Source organism: Nomia melanderi, chromosome 3 (genome assembly GCF_051020985.1).
Source record: "Nomia melanderi isolate GNS246 chromosome 3, iyNomMela1, whole genome shotgun sequence".
Lineage (NCBI taxonomy): Eukaryota > Metazoa > Arthropoda > Insecta > Hymenoptera > Halictidae > Nomia > Nomia melanderi.
In genome coordinates this window covers 9,723,660-9,744,010 of record NC_135001.1, presented here as the reverse complement: position 1 = coordinate 9,744,010, position 20,351 = coordinate 9,723,660, and the positions used below count along the sequence as shown (strand labels likewise).

The window sequence follows — 20,351 nt, the reverse complement described above, 5'->3', positions numbered from 1 at the left end:
ATTAACGCAAGCAATGATTAGCAACGATTTACACGTTCGTGTTTTGACAACTAATAGTAAGCGGGTGAATGTAAACGGTGCGCTACGGCCGTTCAAATGAAGACAAACACAGAAGTCAAACATACATTCAGCGTAAGTTAACTTTCAGTATGTCAGCGGAGGCCAATTTAGTAATATCTGCCAACCACTAGGTCTCTGTGTTCCCTGTTTAATAAAGAATTATTGTGACATACTTCGGAAGCGTCACGCATTCCACCGGAAATTCAAGGAGGACAGTTTGCCGAAGAATTTCTCCCTCGGCGAAACTGCATTTAGAGTACAACCGCTCTCAGAGGTATGAAAGACTTCCAGTGTCTTATAGTAAAACTAACATAATTATACACACATGTAGAGTAACGGTTATTTGAAGATCCAATTTTTGAAAGGCGAAATTTGAAATTTGAAAATTGAAAATTGGAAAACATGAGAATTTAAATAATTGAAAATATGAGTTTAGATAATTGAAAATTTGAAAATTCTTATTTGATAGTTGACCATCGATATTATATGACGCTGCTTTCTTCAATAGAAATACACAACGAAATATCGTATTCCTACCGTTTAAGGAGCATATTCTTTAAATTAAATTACCAACTTCACGAAAATCTCTATTTGATCCGTTGCACCGCAACTCAGCTTCTTCCTTTATCCAAGTATCTGGTTTCGTTGATTGTCGGGCAGGGATCACCGGATTCGAACAGGATCCAACAATTCGGATAGCAGCTAACGTTCCAAACGGACATGGATAAAGTTGAAACTATCGGTTGAGTCCGCAATTTAATAACAACTTTTCGCTATCCACGTATTTTTCCTTTCCTAAATCGAGCGTGGTATCATCTACGATAACGTCCAATCATCCAATTCACTCTTAAGCAAATATTCCTACGCTGGAGGTAAACCTTTCCCCTTTTACTACATTATCCTTAAAACCGAGTTCTATATTCTGATATCACATACCATATCAATAACACAAGCAAACACACCAAACCATTACTCTGATTTCTAATATTTTCTACATAAAACAAACATCAATATAAAAACAACAACCATGTGCTAAAAAACATGCAATATTTCAAATGTAAAACACAAATCAAAATCAAAGTAACAACCGTTTGTTAAAAAGCATTCAATTTTTCAAATACAAAACACAAATCAAATTGGAAATAACATTCGCCTGTTGAAAAATATTCTATTCTCCGAACAAGAAACTACTTCTGTTTCAAAACGAACATGTTCAAATCAATCAACATCTTCTTAAATATATACATGAATAGAGCCCACAATATCCCCCAAAAATATACAACTCTCGAAAACACTTTCCTCTAAGAATGCTCGTAAAACGGCTGTCGCCAGCTTAATCAGCGAAATCCGCCGTTTAAATAATCGATCGCGACGAATCGAGGAGGGATGCAGAATTCATGGTAATCGAGCGAATCGACGGCGAAGTGTTTTTCGCAGGGGTCGGGACCGGTTTCCATTCCCCGTGAATTTTTCAGCACGCCTTGCGCACGGTTCTAAAAGAGAAAAAAAGCAGCGGGCGTCAACGGAAGGAATTCCAGGCGAACCGAGAGCATCGCTGGGTCCGCTGTGCCCGTTTCATGGAGCCGCCTCGCACGGGCTTCGCGTCTCGCTGGCTACAGGGCAAAAACACGAACGCGATGATTTCTCGCGGAATTTTTTGTCGATACGAGACAAAGCCACGCCGCGTGACGGTAATCGATCGTGCAGCCCCGCGCCGCGTGTCCCGTAAAATCTTTCGTGTGTTGTATTTATTAGCGAAAAATTGGTAGACCCGTTTTTCGTGCTGTCGTAATGTTTATCCGGAGGGAGGGGAGCGGGAGGGAAAAAATTGTATACCGCGGAAACAGCGCGTGACAAGTTTCCCGGAACGGGCGCACATCGGCGTGCGCGTCCGCGTATCGCGTTTCCACGCGAATTCCGTCGGGGCGAGTTTGCAACCAAAATAAAGGGAATTTATTTACAGTTACAGCCCGGCGGAAAATAAACTCGCGTCGCGTAATAATTCGAGATAGAACGACCGATATCGGCGGCCTCTTGCCTGCTTGTCGAGCGATCATGCGGGGCCGATCGTGCCGAAATATGGTCGACCCGCACACCATTGCTTCCCTTCAAACTTGATCCACAAAAGCATGGTACTGGTAGATCAAACAAATCTTTACGAAAATGCTCAGGAAAAGCACTCCCCTTTGGATACTTTAGATGTTTCTCTTGCATCCCGTGCATCTTGAGTAATTTTGTATTCCCAGATTTCCCATGAATTTAACATTTATAACTATTATATAATATGCGATTTCTTTGATACCGTCGTATTGTTTATCGTAATACTCTGTACATTGAGAACCTACACGTTTCTTTTATTAAATTATATTTAGATAACGTTATCCCTATCTCAAGCTAATGAACGGGAATGAAACATAAAAAACAGTGAAAAAATTGCTTGTTTACATAAGCACAGAACAATATGGACCGTTTATTTTGAAAGTGGTGTAAGTCCATTTTCTCTTGTTTCGAGAAAATTAAAGGTTAACGTATCTGTTAATTTAAAAATTTAGGCAAATTATATGAAGCCTGGCAATGTTTCTACTGTTTTATCAATACGTAATTTGTTTATATAAATTTGTTTTAGGCGTATTTTACTAAACTGATGTATACTTACGGGCTGCAAATGGACTTACACCGCTTTCAAAATTAGACAATTGTAAAAATCGTTTAATTTCAATTTTGAAAAATCAAATATAACTTAAAATATACTATTCACAATCAAAGTGTGTTAAATTGTTAAATGACTGCATAAAACAATATCTAAAAAATGGTACCTAATACTAAAAGTACCATTTTTCGAAAATATATTTATAATAAAAATGTGTCAAATTGTTAAATGACTTACGTTATACAATAATATCTAAAAAATGGTACCTAATACTAGAGTGCCATTTTTCGAACATGTGTTAAATTGTTAAATGACTACGTTATACAATAATATCTAAAAAATAGTACCTAGAGGTTCCTCCAGAGGTTATATTGTTAAAGAATAAAGTTCACACTACAAGCAACATAGAATTATCTAAACAATATTATGCATAAAGTAAAACACACGTTAATTCGATGTGCGAAATATACGAAAAATCAAATGTAACTTAAAATATACTTCATATTAATCCAATTTTGTTTACGAAATTTACATTAAATTAAGCATGAATTACGTGATATCTCACTTTTTTCAAAAATGGACTTACACCACTTTCAAAATAAACGGTCCATATGTCGGCGTAACAGAGATTTTGATTTGATAATGACAGAATTTGAATGTTTTCGACCGTTGAACGTGAATGCTTCAGCGAAAGCGTTGACTGTGACCGGTTCTGATTTGACTGTAGCATTGGCCCCTGGTGTGAATCAAGCCTTAACCCCTTGTTTCTTTTTCGCCTTATGCAAAACAGAATAGTCAACGTGTGCGCGGGCCGCGAGCATTGGGCTATCTGCTATTGAAAATAGAAACCAATCTATAACCACATAAACCGATACGATGTTTTGATGTGGTCGTTCCGCTGGATCAACCGAAGGATCTGGACGGGATCGCGCGGCCAAGGAAAATTCGCTTTGATTAAAAAACAGATTGGACATTCGGCGCGCCGTTAACCGGCTACGCTTCTGGACGGTGCCTCGGTATTTGGAAAATTTATCGCAGAAACGTTCTTGTTCTTACTGGTGTTTCAAACTGCTAAATTCAATAGGCGTGGATGAATACAACATAGTGAAAAAAGACGATGAACTCTGATACAAATTCTAATCTCGAGATTCTTTTACAAAATCAATATTTTCTGAAAATTGGACTAATGTTATAAGAGAATTTTGATCAAGCTATTTTGAACACTGCCTGTAACGATAGAATATTCATAAGAAGCTGATGGCACAGTACAGTGTAAAACAGATTATTTCCTGAGAGGTGTTCAAGAAGTTGAGGAAAATTAATTATGCAAATCGAGTCTTATAGAATCCCTGGAGCAAGATTAAAATTTTGAAAAAGTAAACAGACGGTATTGTTACAGCCATTAAGGATTAGGAAAGGCGAAGGAGGTTACGTTAACATCATCAGTGTCAACTGGTGTATCCACAAAAAAAGAGTTATCAATTCAACGTTCAATGAAAGAGAAGATAACAATAATAATCCTTCATCTATTTGAAAACAAATGTGAATTCGACAACGAACAACAACCGGAATCGTAACGAATTCACCGTATCAGAAAAGCGATCGCATTAATCCTCCGATCAACGGTCCCGTTATTAACTCTCGCAACGTTATGCCACTCAGGATCGTGTTTACACGCGTTGCCCCAATTTTTTCTCGAAATCCACGAACAGCGGGCAGCAAACGTACGAAACAAACGCGCGTGTCTGCTCATTACTGTGCCGCTGCGATGTCAGGGGCGCGCGATTTACCGCAGCCCGGATTTTGTTAGCTCCCAGCCGGCGAAATATAAAGTGTTCGTCGAAAGTGGCCGCGTGGAAACGTGTTCGAAAGCCATTCATTACATCCGCATTACAGTATTAACAAAGCGGCTCGCTCGCGCCGCTGCCGCGAATATTTCTCGCTCGTCGATCTCATAATTCGCCGTTTGATACGGGGCGGGGCGCAATTCCCCGATCGAATTCTGTAAATACAATGTGACGCAAATGAAAATCAGTCGAGCACACATTTCACGTCTCATGTAAAACGGATCGTGCTCGCCGTTGCTGGGAGAGGGCCGCGCGGGGCGTGTGATTTCATTTAACATTGAACTGCAATGAGATTAACCCCGCGCCCTGTCCATCCTCCGTTCGCCGGTGAATTTAAAATGCTTTCGATGTACGCCGTGCGAAGCTATGCACGACGCCGTTCTCGTTTTGTTATTTATTCTTTAAACGAGATTAAACGCGTAAGCCCGTCCCGTACGTCGAACAAATTCGAAATCCTTTTAAACATATTTCCATCCGCCACTCGGTTTCCGTTATTTTTCTAACGGATCCCGCGCCACGCTCTTCTAGGAGAGACCGTGTACTCAGCTCCTCGCGATTGATATCCGAGACAAATGCATTAACGCGCCTCTTGATACACGTACCCTCGTGCCCTCTTTCTCTTTCTCTTCCTGTGCTGGGAAAATATGGGAATTTGAAGAACTCATCTCGATAGCGAATAGTCCGAATTTCCATCTCATGCCTATAATGGATCTTTATGCGGTGGAAAATATGGGAAATTATTCAGTTGTAATGAACCGCGGGTACAAAGTAAAATACGAAACGCGATGTAATTAGTGTCCCGCGAGTCAGGAATTCTGTTAAAGAGAATATCGAATATTTTACTAATGAAGTGTGTTTTAATGAATATATGGCCCGCAATCAGCACCATGGAACGGTTTTGTAACTTTTCCATAATACCTTTGTGATTCGGACCTGTTATCGAATTGTTTTTGGATGGATTATCTTTTAATTAGGAAATATAACAATTGACATGAAGTCGAATGAACGACAGAAAACGCGGAATTTTAAATGAAATTTTAAAACCGGCCATTTGTTCGGTCACGGTACGTGCAGTGGTAACATTAGATTTACGGAAACCGTCGATTCGTCGGATGTTAAATTTTTTAAACATTACTGGGCAACAGTTTAAGTCGATCTCGATTCAATTATGCGAATACACATTGTAATTCCTTTTTCTTGCAGCTCTAATTTCCGCGATCAATATGAACGAACATGTAGATTCCTAGGAACAATGGAATAAAGTGTAGAATAAATGTCCGTAAATCTAGTCTCAATGAAATATTAAATTCTTTCGATAAAAATGAGGAAGAAATCAATGTAGACGATTTCTCCGCGAAACCTAATATTCCATGACGCATATCCGGTCGAAGGTTGTAACGAATACCGAAGGATGGCGGGTTTTCTCGAAGGAATAAAGCCCGGAGCAGCGATTCCATAAGGCGGACGCAAATTCGGGCAACGATGCGAGGCAAGACTTGCATTTCACCAGCGTACGCTTCAATCCCCGACAAGTAGGTATCTTGACCTCGGTGTTTGCCAGTGACGGCACCGGAAACTCAATTTCGAGTGGCCCTCCCGCAGGCCCTCCGCCCTTTCAGCCCTATCTCCATCCACTTTCACCTTTACGTACGTTCACGAGCATCGTCGAGATGCTATCTAAAGGAAAACGTCGCGACGCCCGGCGTCTCGGCTACGAGCGGATCAGGCTGAATCTCTGGCTGCGCTCGATCTGCTCGTCGGGGGCTTAGCCGTATCGTCTTCGAGACATCGGTTCGATTGGGAATAGAAGATCAGGGCTGGATCTGCGTATCCGGACTGTTTCTTCCTTCTTTCGTGATTGTTTCCCTCGAATGGAAGGGAATTTACACGAGAGACATGCCGTAACAGCGTGGTCTTAGGTGCAACAATGGCTGATCGAGTTGCGACTTCCGGTCTACTTGGTAGTGCATTTATTATATTGAACTGGAAGCTCCAGAAAGTCATAATCCTACCAAGAACCAAATATACATTAAATCAATATATACTTAATATTTATAGAATAATTTGATTCTAAGATTCCCATAGAATTTAACATTGGGACTGCAATGATGAAAAAGATAATATCTGTCTTTACAATACTTTACGAAACTACTAAATTAATTTGGTAATACGCAAAGTGAATCGCAAGTCATTCAAACTCAGTAGATGCTCTCTCAGTTTCTACAGAAAAATCCCTGAAAGTCACCCTGATTGCTCGGTGGTTCCAGCGTTAAGCGTTTATGCAAGCAGATCACTGTTCCGCGAGTCGAACATGATCGCGTTAACGGGTTTAACTTCGTGTTTGGCTGGGTGTGCAACGCGTCCACGTTGCCGTGGCGTAAATTACAATTATTGTCACATTGTTGGCAACGGAAGCCGGTTGAAGATATAATGAGGGATCTTGGGGAATGCCGTATGAATTGCACGTGCGTCAGGGTAACGCCTATAAGCAGCGTATCGGGAGATAAGGCCGTGTCGCAAATTCACCTATTACGGCCGATCATTACCGACCGCTTGCGGATATCTCGCGGTAAGTTTGCGCCTGTCGTTGCGTATAAATTAGCGGGACCCACTGACGAGGCTTGCACCGTAACTGCTAACTCTCGCTGCCGCGTGCGGGTACGAAACGATGCTCGTTGAACGCTGCTCCACCGCCGCCGTATCGGCTGCCATAAAATTTCCTCGCGGCGTAGTGCTGCGCGGTGGCCACGGAATCATTATTTTAATGACACGGTTCGTCCGTGCGCGGCAAGATTTCACTGCGAGATCGTATCGAGCCGGTTGCCGGCGATCTTTATGGAAATCAGACTTTTACCGCGGCGAGATACAAAGTCAAGTGTGAAATCGACATCGATTTTTCTGTAAAGGCTCCTCACCGGTTGAGAACACCGCGAAAGATACATTTCATTTTCCAGCGGGGCCGTTAAGTTCACGCTGTACATGCATAAAATTCTCGAATTCCGTTTCAATCGTTTTTATCAGGGAATTTGAATGTATTTAAAGGGAGTAAATGTAGGAAACAGATGTTTTATAACACTCTGATTGTCACTTGAATTCGGATGTCGCCCATTTTTATATAAATTAACAAACTTCTTGAGATGTACGAGATTTAATGACATTAAAGCAATCATTATGAAGAACGTTGACTTTTTAGTTTCTGCTTCATTAAGGAAATTGTTTCGACCGCGTGGAAGTTTTCATTAGTGTTTATTTGACAGTTAGCTGGAAAGGAACATTGGATTGTAATTTGTGGAATGATAATGATATAATGTATTTTATCTTCGACTCGATTAGAGGTAATGATACGTGATAAAGGGAGAGTAATCGAGAATTTTGCAGCGATGAATTGTTTGGGACTGAAATAGCACTGTGGAACAAATTTTAACTTATGTTGCTTTTTGCAATAACCACTAGGTGATTCTTATAGAGTTCCTTACCCTAAATACGAACCCGAATACCAAATTGCTGGGTCACGTCCAGTTTTCGAAAAAACGGGGCTTTTGTAAAAACAGTCGAATTTGTCAGAGAACCAAGCGTTACGTGAAAACTAAAAACGATAAGCAGTTAAAATTTGTCGTAGAAAATAGAGGACACTTGCTCGAACACGTAGCTATACAAATTTTGAATTTTGCATATCATTAAGATAATATAATTTATACCGGCAATCTTGACTGATTCGATAGTTTTAGTGTTAATCATCGTAATAATATTACTCGTATATGTGTATTCACATATTAAACAGCGAGTTATTTAAAACGGAACGATCGTGAAAAGCTTTCTCATAACTATTATGAAAATTTCTAAAACAATTAAACATTATATATACATATAAGAATCTGACCGGGGTCCAGGTCTATATAGCATGTAGTCACGGCCCTGCATACCTGTGGCCGGCGAGCGATGGCTGTGTGACGCCAAAGTTCCGTGCTCGCGCTCTTCACGGACATTTTCTTAACCTGTCCAAAAGAAAAACCGCTCTCACACTTCTCGCGGGGGGTTCCTCTTCAGAAATGTCTGCAAAATCCAACGGTGCACAGCAAATTCGTGCTAGCCAACCTACTTTTCGTAGAAATGTAACAGAAGTGCATATAAAGTACGCGCATCTATCCTTTTTTAAACTTTGATCATCGTTTACAAACATTTAATGATATGCAAAATTCAAAATTTTTATAGCTACGTGTTCGAGCAAGTGTCCTCTATTTTTTACGACAAATTTTAACTGCTTATCGTTTTTAGTTTTCACGTAACGCTTGGTTCTCTCACAAATTCGACCGTTTTTACAAAAGCCCAATTTTTTCGAAAACTGGACGTTACCCAGCAATTTGGTTTTCGGATTCGTATTTAGGGTAAGGAACTCTATAAGAATCACCTAGTGATTATTGCAAAAAGCAACATAAGTAAAAATTTGTTCCACAGTGTAGTCGATCCCTTCGATGCTTTTTTGAAAGAGTAATATCCTGATAGAATAATGTCAATGTGGAAAAGAAGGAAGAAGCGAAGAGCGCGGCAAAGAAAAATTACGTTAAATACAGTTACGGCTTTCGAAGTCTCATAAAAGTTACCGCGTCGTTACATGTTTGTAGTGCGAAAGAAAAATCGTTTCTCATCCCCTGTGAAAAGGCTGGCATTTGAAAAACAACGTACAAAAATTCACCACTCTTTAATAATAACATCGGTGCCGTGTTTTTCAACAAATAGCAAAAATAATCATATATAATTTAAAGAACAGAATTACTTTATTTCAATGTTTCACGTGTTAAGAAAATTTGATATATTTTCTGCATTGAACCAAACGACGACTGAAACTCTTATCTCGAGTGCAAACAGTTATACTTACATTAATTCCAAATTAAAGTTAATATAATAATTATAGAAATTAAACGATGTAGAATACGAAAATACTTTTAGCACCTCTATCAACGTTTCAAAGACACCGTCTGTAACAATCGTTAGCAATTCACCCCGTACAATAAGGAGCTGAAACAGGGCAATGAGCAATAACGCCCTGAATCGGAAGTCTTTGATCTTTTAATGGTTTTCAATCCGCGTAATACGGATCGAAACAGCTCGGACGGGTTGCGGGGATTCCGTGGTAATCTGTATTATCGATATTCGTCTGGAGGATTGTGCAATATTAAGCGGGCGAGCTGGGATGAGAAGCCTCGAGGATGAGATTTAAATGCAGCTAGAATACATCGAACCGGAGCACCGTCTTGGCTCTTGAATTCGTAAACGGCTCGGCCGTAGATAAGACCTCTCGAGAATAAAACGAAAGGAGCCTCGACGATCGAGACCCCAGAATACCTGGCTGTTTCCGAAGTTGTTCAAAAATCATCCCGAGGCACGAAACTTTCGCTACCACGGTCAACGGTATCGCAATTTTTAATGCCCGCCAACGATCCCGTTCAAACGTCGTTTGCGACCGGTTGCAATCGTAATGAGTACAAATGAAATTGCAGTGAAAACGTAATGCGTCGTGTAAATGAAAATTAAATTAAAACCGAATATAGCTGAAAAAGAATACACCTGTGTGACCTATGAAAATATAATATGTCATTTATTCGCGGTTTTAATAATATATATTTTCCAAATTTCTCGTCGCGGCGCATCAAAGGAACATAAAATACGGTCGCGCAACACGTTGCGATTCGCCAGAAGAATTTTTAATCTGCCATCAATCGCCCTCTGTTACCGCGGCGTTCTATTTACACTTTCAGCGTCCGATCCGGAATAGTGCTGGCCACCTAGTATATATCAACGGGTCGGACTCGGATGCGACAACTCTTATGAATATTTCAATTTCCATTCACCGCGGCCCTTTGTTCTCTCTATATTTAAACAAACTGAGACGAGCCAGGAATAAGACAGGCGCGAGCTCCTTGTTCCGCCGCTCGACGTACTTCCGTCTATTTCAGCGCAGAGAATAAGACTGAGTCGCGCCAACCAAGGCTTCAAAGGTTGCGGGACAGAATGATACGAAATTTCACCGAGATCTGACTAATATTCGAGGAAATTCGCGCAGCGCGCTGAGACATCATCCGCAAAGAGAAACGAAATTTCCTGGAACACAGGTTTTTTCGTGAACGTTGCTAAACGGCGGACGGAATTTCATGAAAATGCAAAAACGCTTTACCCTGGGCGATACACGTGACTGGATTGTCCAATTATTTTTCGATCACTTGACGTTAAATGATATTTCATAGAGAGCTGACGGGGCAATTCAATTAGCGCTGAAAATATTGTTTGTTTTTACAATATGTTTTTGTGCAATTGTAATAGAAAGCAAAGGGCTTATTTGTTTTTAGTCAATAGACATCCGATCTGACTTTTCGAATCCTGATTCTTTTTTCGTTGTTCAATATCGATCTTCTCGATAATAGAGAAAGTTTACTATTTTCAAAGGGATTTCAGATTTTCCTTGTTCTACGTGAAGCGATTATCTCGGTACAATCTACGCGTTTAACGCCATTGCATTTACCCTCAGAGAGTATTCATCTGAATCTATAGGGCGTACAGGGAGGTGCAGTGCGCATGCACTATTGATTCCGCTCCAGTTTTGAAAGATTAATATTTATACGAGCGTAGCGGGTTGGAACATAATAGTGGTGCTCCGGTATTAATATCAGGAAAGTGCTTAAAATCGGAAGCTAGACGTATACAGCTTGCTCAACGATCAAAAGATGCGATAGGCTCTGGCGCAGTGAGAATTACAAGTTGAATATTGCAGCTGCGAAAGATAAGTGAAATTCACGAGTTTTTGTACTGCGAAATACACATGTCTGTATTCTATTCTTCTAATACGATGATTGGACTGTAGATTTTTACACAAATCGACACATTTATGTTCGAGTGTATCGATCGGATAAAAATAGCATGAAAACGCTGTTAAATTTTTAGCTTATCTAGATAAAATTCCTTCAGATAAATTGTTAATACTTTTTAAAACAACCTCTATTCAGATTTATTTCTAATAAAAAAGTAGTACCACAATAATTGCAAAATTTACAAGTTCTTCGTCATCTTTTTCCAAGTATGTCCTTCGTATAACACATTCGAAATCTGTACACAAAATTTTAAGCAACCTATACAATTCATAAACCACTAACAACACCTCACTCTCCAGTCACTCCACCTCTAAGGTTTCCGTTGCTTTTTGTCTCCTGAAATCTCCACAGAAGTCCTGTAATGAAACGTTCTCAAGCGGCAGTAACAAAACGTTCCCGCCCTTGAAATCATCGACAGTCATTCGGCTACATTCGATCCTGACCAAAGAGCTTTACCATGTGCCGTCGCGAGAGAATGAGACATTGTCAGTTGAAGCAAGAAGCAACCATTGCTAATAACACTGTGGAACAAATTTTGACCTATGTTAATTTTTGCAATAGCCACTATGTAATTCTTATAGAGTTCCTTACCCTAAATACGAACCCGAATACCAAATTGCTGGGTCACGTCCAGTTTTCGAAAAAACGAGGCTTTTGTAAAAACGGTCGAATTTGTCAGAGAACCAAGCGTTACGTGAAAACTAAAAACGATAAGCAGTTAAAATTTGTCGTAGAAAATAGAGGACACTTGCTGGAACACGTAGCTATACAAATTTTGAATTTTGCTTATCATTAAATGTTTGTAAACGGTGATCAAAGTTTAAAAAAAGGTAGATGCGCGTACTTTGTATGCACTTCTGTTCCATTTCTACGAAAAGTGGGTTGGCTAGCACGAATTTGCTGTGCACCATTGGATTCTGCAGATATTTCTGAAGAGGAACCCCTTGTGATATCAACGTATATTGCAATAGCAATCTGTATAATTACAATATTTTATTAAATGCAACTTATCATCTTCGTAGAATGCAAATAAAATTTAAGGAAAACTGTCGTCCACTTCCTATACATTATATATGAGTTACGCCTTTAAATGAAAACGTATGTGAAAATAATTGAATTTTCTTCATCTAAGACAATACAAAATTAATGTAGAAGATGATAATTATGGTCCAAACAACCAACGACGTTGTAAAGGCGATATCGATCGATCCCAAAACGAATAATGCGTACATAAAAACCACCGATGCGAACAGAAGAGAAACGGCAGAGAGAAAATGAATCGGACGGAGGAGAACGCGAGCAGCGGACCGGCAATAAACCACAAATCATTGTTTTATGAATATTCAGGGGCTGGCCGCGAAAATAACGTCGCTGCGAGAGATCGATCGGCATTTCCTTCCTTCCTCCGTCCTTATGCCGTCGTTTCAAGCTCGCCTTATGCAAATGCGCGCCTGTATCCCTCTCCGAGCCCCCTGCAAAACGCCGTTGCTTTCGACTCCGACCACTTTTCACGAGGAAATCCTGGTCGACGTCGAAGCACGCATGCACGCGTGTCCGATGGTTCGCGGTCGCCGCGGCGAACGAATGAAGACAAGTGGTTGAGCCACCGTTAGGGTACGTTTGCAGCGGAACTACGATACTCGATAAATGTTCAATTAAAAGAGAAGAAATACAGGCTGCGCGATTTATTGGTTTCAATGATTTCTCTGATTATTGCGGAAAAAAATGTTTTCAAAGGCTGCAGTATCATTAGAACTTGCGCTAAAAAAGATTCGAGATAGTGATCTTTTCAATAAACCCCGTTTTAATGATATAATAATTTATTTAATGACATGAGATATCAAGGTAACGTTGACCTTCTTTTTCAACAGTATGACATAGTTTTAAATGCTTGTAGTACTCTAAAAGAGTGTTTTATTTCTTATTAAGCTACTAGCTTTCTGAATTATATTATCCGGGACATAACCAAAAGAAATGTCGAGAATATGTGAATTTAAGGAAAACTATGAATTTCGAAAATGAATGCGTTTGACAGAGGGTTAATTGATCAGCGACACGAACGTTGGGAATCGACGTTTTGTTCGTTTTTATCGGCCACTCCGCTATAAACACACCCTTAAGGAACGGCGACGGGTCTTATCTACGCTACAATACCTTCACCCCGACGAATGGCATCGCGAGATTGCGACCGGAATATAACAACTTCCGTATATTTACATTCCGGGGAACTCCGGCCGACTCCGTCCTCCGAGCAGACAGCTGACCGTGCTTTATGCGAACTTCGAGACTGTCCGCGATATGTTGATCGCGTCCTATTTCCGTTCTGGTTTCACTCTTCGGCGTCTTAATATCCGAGTATGAAGCTGTCGGAGCCCGTGTGCTTGGATATTATCAAAAGATTGCATGAAGAATTTCATGGAACAGATTTTTTAACGAATGTGATCAATTACCAAGGAATAAATCAGTATCATTTATATAAGTAAATTGTGCTGTTATACAAATAACACCGACTCGCTCCTAAACTTTTAATGAACGCAAGTATGATTTATAAAAGTCAGCTGAGCTGTCATATAAATCATATTCATTCACTTCTTGGTAATCGATCACACCCGTTAAAAAATCTGTTCTACCAAATCCGCGGGGTCCAATAACTTTATAATCGCATATTAATAGGCCGAAGAGTAGTTAATTGAATTATTAAAATTAAAAAATTTAGGAACGGCGCAGATACTTCTTTGAAACACAATTGAAAATGCTGATTCAGTAATACCAACATTGAAATACGAAACAATTGAAATCTTAGTAAACGCAGGCTTATAGCCTCCACAAAGAAATTCTAAACAGTCAAGCTACTCGATAACTCTAGCGTTAATGTACAATCTGCTTAAAAATGTTGTCATAGTTGTTCCGTAAAATACTCTATGCTTCACGCGAATATAAAGAAAAACTGCAATTCGCTAAGTAAAGAATAAGCTTTCCAACTAATGTCCGCTGAAGACAAAATTAGAAAACAGAGGACGGTTTATCAGAAGAATTTCTCAGAGCTACCTTTTATATCTTGTTGGCACAGTAAAATATCGCGATGGGGTAGGAAAAAGAGTGTCTAATTATTCCGCGCGGTAACGTATCCAAGAACTTCTTGCTTTTCCTCGGCCGGACTCGTCGAAAAGGGGACACGGGGAAGAAGAAAAGGCGGGTAACTATTTTCTTCGCGGCCGGTCGAATGAGACCTCGGGTCCAGTTAAGAAGTGGCGGCGAGAGAATAAGAGGCAGGGCGGCCCTGGCTTTTCCTCGATTTATCCGCTGGCCATAGGGAATGAAATTACGAGACTTCTCCCGGAACTTTATAAGGGCAAAGATAGATTTCAAGTCCGGCTGTCGCCGTGCGGTTTTCCCCGAAGCTTTCCCTCTCTCCCTTTCTCTCACGGTCCTCTACCTTAGCCCTTCGGACAAACGTATCGTTACTCTCGCCGGTAATCGATCGAATCCCCTTCGAGAATCATATTATACACCGTTGCGGGTTCGCTTCCCGGTAAGCCCGTAGGAAAAGTTCCGCAGGAAACGATCGGCCCCGGAACACGTATACGTGCACGTAAGAAATCTTTAGCTCCCGTTTGACAGGTGAATTATAGCCAGGAAATGGATCTGAAAATTTTCACTCGGCGTGTACCTGCACGGAGAGCAGAAATTAAAAGCGCGATCACATAACGACGTTTCCCGACTAGGGCAAAGGCTTTTAACAGTTTCGTGGAGCCTCGGGGTCGGTCCCGAAGGCCTTGTAACGACAGCCTTGGATTTTTTAATTTTATCGAGTATGGAAATCGTCTCATTGCCGAACTTGTGTGCGCTGATCGCCTGTTAAAGTACATTGAGGACATTTTTCAGTCGCTTATAGAAGGAAGGATTATTTTGTTGTGACAGTTGTAGCTTAATCCCATAACTGTCGAATCATATTAAGTCAATCGTCCCTACGGTACTTCATTTTTTCACTGCATAACATTGTTTTTGCTGTTTATTGTGTTACTATTAAACGCTTATAATTGGACCGTTTATTTTGAAAGTGGTGTAAGTCCATTTTCTCTTGTTTCGAGAAAATTAAAGGTTAACGTATCTGTTAATTAAAAAATTTAGGCAAATTATATGAAGTCTGGCAATGTTTTTACTGTTTTATCAATATGTCATTTGTTTATATAAATTTGTTTTAGGCGTATTTTACTAAACTGATGTATACTTACGGGCTGCGAATGGACTTACATCACTTCCAAAATTAGACAATTGTAACAATCGTTTAATTTCAATTTTGAAAAATCAAATATCACTTAAAATATACTATTCATAATCAAAGTGTGTTAAATTGTTAAATGACTACGTTATGCAATAATATCTAAAAAATGGTACCTGGAGGTTCCTCCAGAGATTATATTCTTAAAGAACAATTGCTTTTCAATCGCATTTTGAAGATTTTTTATTGAAACGAAATTCTCTCGTTTCATTTCCTGTAAAATGAATTTATTATGTTTTCTACATTGTGTTATTACATCATAATAATTATAATAATCTGCTGAGCCACCTACCTCTGTCAATTGGACTTACACCACTTTCATAATCGATTATTATGCAATTTCATTTACCGACCAATTTTAAATTGTACAAAACATGGGAATTTTTTAAGAAATTAAACATGAACTAGTTATACATAAAAAATTTACATTAAATTAAGCACGAATTACGTGATATCTCATTTTTTTCAAAAATGGACTTACACCACTTTCAAAATAAACGGTCCAATTAATAACTATCTAGATATTCACATGTCTGAGTGTCACCGGCTTGACGATTGAAAGGTTCGAGCCACCCTTTCGTATCATCGCAAGTCGCTAAATACGTTCAAAATATTCTATGTATATTTATTCACGTAAATTTCTATTCTTCAAAGAACGTGGAACTTAATTAACCTACAAGCTGTCTTCAATCCTTTTGAACAGATAATCTTTTATACTTTGAAAACTGTGCAAATGCGTCGGGCTGCAATATTGATGAGGGCACCTTGCATATTCATGTCGACTAAGAAAAGAGGTAACATTGTAATGCAAAAGCAGCGGAATAGCAGCAAACGTGAATTATTTAATCATTTTCTTTTGTATGTTGAGAAATGTGCTACAATTTGTGTCGATCGCATCGAGCTGAACACCGTATATATTCGAAATCGAGAGTCTCGGAGAATCATGCGCGAGGAGTCCAAAGGGGATTCAACAATCGGACCTCAGTTTTTTACGTCAGCCTCTGGGGACACTCGCGGCAATGGAGATTTGTCATAAGTTTCCAGTCACTTTGAACTCGAGTGGAACTTTGTGTGTGCGCACGCCGGAAATCGAGTGATCCGATCCGTTCGACGGTCCCCAGCGGTGCCGTGCGGGCAAACTTTCGATATTCCGCCGCGTCCGCAGGGATCATCGAATTAGGTAAATAATACTACTTATTTCGGGGGACAGGTATAACCCGCGAACTCCGCGGCTTCATCCGTGTTTTAGCAGACTTTCATGCCGGCGAGTCGAAAGTGGCAGAGTTTCGAGCATGAAGTATCGACCACTGCCGCTTAAAATAGAGTTCCCAGAAAGTTGGGATGCCGGATAAGGGTCTCGGGAACAGACCGACGTCGGGCTAATTATAAAATTAATCTTCCTCTGTACTTTCGACCACTGGACTCGTCTTTGTAGCGACGGTTCGCGTAATTAACGGATTCGTTCGCGTTTGTCCAAAAATTGGACTGCGATGACTGAAAGGTTGACTAGACTTTGTGTTTTGCTAATTGGGGGAGGAAGCCGTCGAGGAGATATTAATTGGATAACTAGTTAAATTATGTGTTTATATATATATTGAAAATTGATATCTCTTGAGATTGGTTTGATTTGATTTCTTAAATGATTTTTTAATGAAGACTTTTATCGAAATTCTTCGGTGATTTTAGATCGAATTAAATTAGACATACTGGTAAAGAAAGTACAAATACTACAATCCTGCATATTATTTTCTTAAATTCCATTCACTTCTAAGAAGTAGAAGAATTCCATTTTCCGACTCATATAAAAACATAGATAAAAGAGGTAACTACGTTCTTCTCGCTGAATCCCAGTACGTCGATTTGCAAGAAACCGAAATGAAATCTGACAAACTGACGTCGAGGAGCCAGAATTTATCCGCAAATCCTCTCACCACCGGCAGATCCGCGTCCTCCGCAGCAAATACTTCAGCGAGACGATAACCAACAAAAGCGCCGACATTTTCGCGTCACCGGAGACAATCGTGGAGGACAATCGCGTGGCTAAGGTTGTCGGACGTCTTAATGAGACAAATAACATCCTCGCGAACGAGCTGGATCGCGACGCGATACACTAACGGGCGAGTCCACGTGGTTTTGATAAACTCGTCCGTCTTATCTAGCTCGGACGTTATTGTCGGTAATAACGTTGCGTTATATAATTAATCAGAGTTTACGGCGAGGGGGTGGTGCGGTGTACGAGCGTGCAACGATTCTGGAATGGGCGGCATGCAGGACATGTCCCGAACACGGAATATCCTCTAATTATACATCGTCGCAATGCAATTACCCCGGAGATGATGAAGCTATTACAGACACGGCAGACCCGGGGAAATAACTTCGCCCCACTGATAAAACTCCGCCCGTTCTCGCGGGGTTAATTCGACACCGACGGAGGAAAGTTCTTTCAACTTCGGAAGACTTGCCGCGATTGTGCTTCGTTATCAGCTAGCCTCGGAATGAGCGTTTGTTCGAACCCCGTTGCCTAGATCGGACACCTTTTATCCTTGCTCGTTGTCTGTCCTCTGTAAACCGTCGGCGATCACTCGCTTGAAAGAAGATTTCGCGAGTAACGGTAACGGTGCATCGTTTTTGCGGCTTTGTAAATGTGGCTGGGATGTCGGGGTTCCAAGTCAATTAGCTTTTTCCTTCTACAGTTTCATTCAACCTCTACTTAGATTTAAATTGGCTTCTCTTCCACGGTTTTTTGAGTTCCAGTAGCAGGTTAATTTCTCGTTTTCTGCTCTACTTTTGTCGGAATGTTAACAATATCCGTGTTATCGTTTTCTTTTCAAGTTCGTTCGAGCTTTATTTACGAATAAATTGATCTTTTGCTTCTGTTCTTTAGCGCAAGCTTTACACGCAAGTGGGCCTTTCGCGGCTATTGTAGGCTATACGCGACTTCTAAAGCCATTTCGTTTCATTTAACGATGCGTGGCTCGGTTTATGACGACGAAACGCAACGCGAGACTTTTAAGGTTTTACGTGGATACATTAATTAACGTTTGTAGCGATCAATCTTGCGAGATTCCATAGCGAATCACTGTATTGCGGTACACAACCGTTTCCTTCTTCTTTGCGCGTGTCCCGCCGGGAGTCTCGTGTCTCATAAAAAACCGCTGGGAACTTTTTCGATCAAACTTACATTATATATCACGCGATGCGTTACGAGCCAAACAGTGACAATGTGATAACCATGGGTTTTACTATGAAATTGCGACCGCGAACTTTCCGCTTTACACCGCGGCTGTTTATAAAACAGACTGCCGGAACGGCTCCATTCAACCGACGAATGAAAAGTTTCCTGGAATTCGGGCTACAACTGTTCGAAACAATTTTCTGCTTCCTTTTATATTTCATACCGGTTCGCAAGATTTTTAATCATAATTGTTGCCTTTGTGGGAACGCGCATACCTCCCTTTGCTTTAGTTGACATCCTTTGTTGCAGTAAATCTCAATTTCTTTCCCAAAGGAGCACATACCCGACGGACGACGTTCTGAAAATGTTTTCCACATTCTTTCTTAACTGCGAACATTTTTCTGTGCTATATACAAAATATTGCTATAAACTTGTTTCAAGCTAAATAAGGAGGGAATGTATTTTGTGATATGTTGGTCAGAATTTCATTACTTCCCAAAGTAATATTAAATTGAGTTTCCGAAGAAAGATAAAACTTTATAGGACACGTGTATAAACTTAACTGTAACACAATAGCTTCGTTACTTCCCAAATTAAGCGGACATTTTCGAGGATAAATGAAACTGACAGCATAACCTTTCCCAAACTGAACTGTAACATAAAAGCTTTGTTATTTTCCAACTGAAACTGACGTTTTCGAGAACAGATAAAACTTGCAAGATAATCTTTTCCAAGCTTGACTTCAACGCAACCCCGATATTCTAAAATTACAAGTAGGCTTCCACTGCCGACGCAGGGCTTCCTGGCAGGACGATACCGGTGGTTTCAGTTACATTAATTAACGAAGTCCACTTTACAGTCTCATCCACATCGAATTAATTCCCGTCTTGAGTGCTTCGTTAAATTCCCTAGTCGTCGAACCGCGTTCAATGTCCACCTCTAAAAGCTCGAATAAATCGAGTGCCTTTCTAGCGTAACAGTTAGCTACCCGGTTGTTCGGATATTCCGCGATATTGCTGGGCCGGTGTCGCGTTCAGGGATCAGCTCGCAGAAACGAACGAGCTGTCCTGTGCTGACGAACAGCCTAACATTAAAATCTATACCTATTGACGGTGTTTTGACGCGGCGAAACGCGAGTGCGTTATTTATCGCGACCTAGCCAGTATCGTGTGACGCAAGCACTGCGACTCGTCTGGTTCCACTCATTTTTACTTCCATTCAAGAGCCTTTTATACCCGGAATGCACGGGTCAGAGAGGAAACCTCCAATTTCGAACTCTTGTTTTCTAGTTACTGTTGAAATTTGGTCGTGTTCGCGCTCAGACGAAAAAATATATTTACTCTATTCCCTTATATGTATATACAATGAAAGTGGAGCAATATGACAAACTCACATCGATCAAATTTAACGCGATACTTTTATTCCATTTCTCGAAATATCAACGTGACGAATGAGTTAAGAACTTCATGAGTAT

The 20,351-nt window shown here is 40.3% G+C and overlaps 1 protein-coding gene across 1 annotated transcript in view; it reads left to right on the top strand.

The window, feature by feature from the left end:
• The first annotated feature begins 316 nt into the window (after positions 1 to 316).
• Positions 317 to 20,351, top strand: part of LOC116429464 (cuticle protein 7) — a 37,894-nt gene continuing 17,859 nt past the window's right edge. Inside the window, exon 1 of the mRNA XM_031982449.2 lies at positions 317 to 334. The gene's annotated coding sequence lies outside the window, so the exon portion shown is untranslated. The remainder of the gene's footprint in view (positions 335 to 20,351) is intronic.